General features: G+C 33.8%; 1 protein-coding gene across 1 annotated transcript in view; it reads left to right on the top strand.

Moving 5' to 3' along the window:
• CCSER1 (coiled-coil serine rich protein 1) overlaps window positions 1-3,313 on the top strand; it is a 1,102,883-nt gene that overhangs the window by 789,163 nt on the left and 310,407 nt on the right. The window lies entirely within an intron of this gene.

The following is a 3,313-nucleotide window of genomic DNA, read 5'->3' as shown; positions in this document are numbered from 1 at the left end:
AGGAATAGTTTTCATCAACATCCCAAGTTTCCTTTATTTTATTATAACAAATGTATGTAGTTGGAAACACACACATATGCATACACAGATAGTAGTTGTCTGCAAGTGGACAGTAGTTTCAATGGAGTAGTTTATGCTGTATCTTATGAGGAAGTTTCATCATATTTATCAGAATAAGGTCAGACGTGCAACCTACACATTCTACAGATTATGGTTTACTCATATCCATCAAACTCACTGGAGTCTTTATCACAGGAAAATATCTAAGTGTTTTTGTTGCCTTAAAAAATTAGCTCACATGTCCTATCTACAAAAAAATAACTGGATTATCTGAGGATTTACACTTGAATATCATTAAATAGAGGAAGAAAGGAAGAAAGTGATACTGAAACTGCTATATTTATTTCTTCATTTTCCTAATCATAAAACTTGAAATATTTTAAAATAAATTGTTAGATGTTATAGTCAGTGTTTTTAAGCCTCATTGACAGGTCAGTAGTTATAGCGATTTTCAATAATAGGTATAGATTATCTATGCTAGGTGAGCTATTGACACTTGACCTTGATGCAAATGTTTTAGCAATTAAGAACATTGCAATGCTAATTAGTGAAAATAGAGATCAGAATTTTTTTTTTTTTTAACGTGTGTGGAGCAGCATGGGTGTACTCTGTCAAAGCCAGTATGACCAATATTAATTATTTTTAAATGTTTGAGAGCTCTGCTTGGTTGTAGCTCAAGCTCTACCTTGCATAGAAGTCAAATACATAAAGTACTGTTTGTTGTTTTAGCAGGCACAGTGCTATTTTTGAGACTTGCTAGAAGCAGACAGGTAACTACCCTTTATTAACTTAATGGGAAATTTTGGGGGACAGTGTTACAAATGATATTACAGAATCTTCCTCATAGTTTATTTGAGAATATTAATATAATCCATTAGAAATAAATGGGAGAAATTGATTTCATGAGAAGCTATATTCAGAAATCATAAAATGCCTAACATTCTTAACCTACTGTGACTTATCCATGTGCTCTGCTGCTCAAGATTTTTGTAATGCATCCATTTTAGTTATTCTCATGATTCCTCATTAGCATATAAACAATAATACTATTAATCTTCATACTCAATATAAGAAGTATTCAAAGATGTCTCTCTCTCCTACATCTCTCAGATCTATCTATGTGGAGTACTAGAGTATCTATGTGGAGTCACAGCCACCCAATCTTCAGATTCCACTGCTTTCCCTCTGCAGTTATTTTCCACTCTAGTGATTCACACCAATCCTCCTACAACTCTGCAGTGACGTATTTTTGCCCTTAAGACAGAACCCCAATTCTTTAAATGACTCTCTAAAGACTCAGCATTTCTCTTCTCCCTTGTTTCCAGCCTTACCTGGACAGTGCAGCTATAAGATGAATCTACTAATTTTCTAAATTCATCAAATTTGTTAATTTACTCAAAACTTACAGATATTCTTCTTAATTATAGTCAACGATGTATTCAGCATTGAAGATAGGGAAAAACACATTCAACTGTAAAGAGCTAAGGGTCAGATTAGATTTATTTCTTAAAAAAATATACTTTTTACATATATTCTTTGTTTTAAAAGTCAAATATAATTATACATATATTTTAGTAATGAATGATCATAAATCTTAGCATTTAAAGAAAAATTTAGATTGGGTTCGGTCATATACCTGTTGTTTTAATTGGAGGAAATTAGAGAGAAGTCACCCTCTGTCATTGTAGAAACAGCACGGTCTTGGTTGCTGACCCCATAATAAGGAGAATCTGAGTGGTTAAGAGTGGCAGATAAAGTGGGATACAGAGAAGGGAGACAGAGGCATAAGAGAAAAGTCAGGAGGGTCACAATAACTCACATGTCTACACTGTATTAATCTATATAGATATTCCTGTGAGCTCTATAAATTAGTATAAGAAAGAAGGTATTGGTAAATATGTAAATTTGATGAATTGATCATTTAAAGAATTGTTGCTTTCAGCGAATTGCCCATTTTAAGAAACAGCTTTCAGTGCTTTCAGCCATCTGTTTTAATACAATCTTCTCCTTGTTATTCTAATCATACTCACCTCCTTTGGGCTCTAATTAGCATCCCCTCTTATTTATTCTTATTCTGCAGAATAAACTCTGTTACTCTGTTACTGTTCAGATACAGATAGGCTTAGGAAATAGTTCTCCAGGAAATCTTCTTTAGTTACTATATTGATCAAGGATCCTAATTCAGAAAAGAAATCTAACAGTTTTACACACAAATGGATTTATTAGAGAAGTGCTAACTCTTGAAAATGTGAGATTGGCTGAAGTAGCCAGCACTAGGCTGACCTTTAAACGACTCCCGAAACCATACCAAAGAACCGTACTGCCAAAAGAGTTGTGTCCTCTGTTGAGAGGGTTAATTAAGAAGCTTCATTATCAGGAAGCTGCCACCAAATCAAGAAGCTTCATTATCAGGAAGCTGCCACCAAATCAAGAAGCTTCATTATCAGGAAGCTGCCACCAAAGTTCCTGGTGCCAGAACCACTCAACACCTACCATAATCCATGTCAGCAAAACATCTGTCATCTGCTCTTGCTTTCTTCTCACATAATGCATTTCTGAATCCAAGCCTTATTTCAATACATTTTGTTGTGCAGGACCCATCTTAGCTTCTGGGGAGACTTGGAAGTAAAGTTTTAAGATTTCCATCCTGTTTTATAGGAAGGCAGTTTGAAAGGGAGTAGAGAGAGTAAATTGAAAGAATCCCCTATATTTGCCTTCTATTGTGGTTCCTAGCAATATGTGGCTGTTGAGCCTTTGAAATAAAGCTAATATGCCTGAAGAACTGAATTTCTTATTTTATTTAATTTTAATTTATTTAAATTTAAGATTAGTAATTGAAGCAGTACTGAATATTTTTCTGTTAAATATGACTTTATTGTTCTGGGAAGACTGTTTCACTTTACCTGTTGCTTTATATAAGATATTGCTGCTTAATCCTAGTGAGCATTTATATTTTACTTTTCAATGTGGCTACTATAAAATTTTAAATTATGTAGTGCCTTACATTATAATTTCATTGGACACTGCTACTCAAACCCCCTGGATTGGTCTAGGCCTCACTATGTGTCCACAGAGTACCCATATTACCCCAATTTTGACAGTCACAGGTTTTTAAATAATTGCTACTGTATGTGTCTTATTGCCCTAGCTTGTAAGATTAATGAATGGAAATATTATATCTTTTCTATTGCCTTTATTTTCCCTGGCACATGTCCTCAAAAAATAGACAATAAAATTATACCAAATGAATGAA

This window comes from Pteropus vampyrus, unplaced genomic scaffold, assembly GCF_000151845.1.
Source record: "Pteropus vampyrus isolate Shadow unplaced genomic scaffold, Pvam_2.0 Scaffold25, whole genome shotgun sequence".
Taxonomy (NCBI): domain Eukaryota; kingdom Metazoa; phylum Chordata; class Mammalia; order Chiroptera; family Pteropodidae; genus Pteropus; species Pteropus vampyrus.
This window is presented reverse-complemented; position numbering and strand designations above follow the sequence as displayed.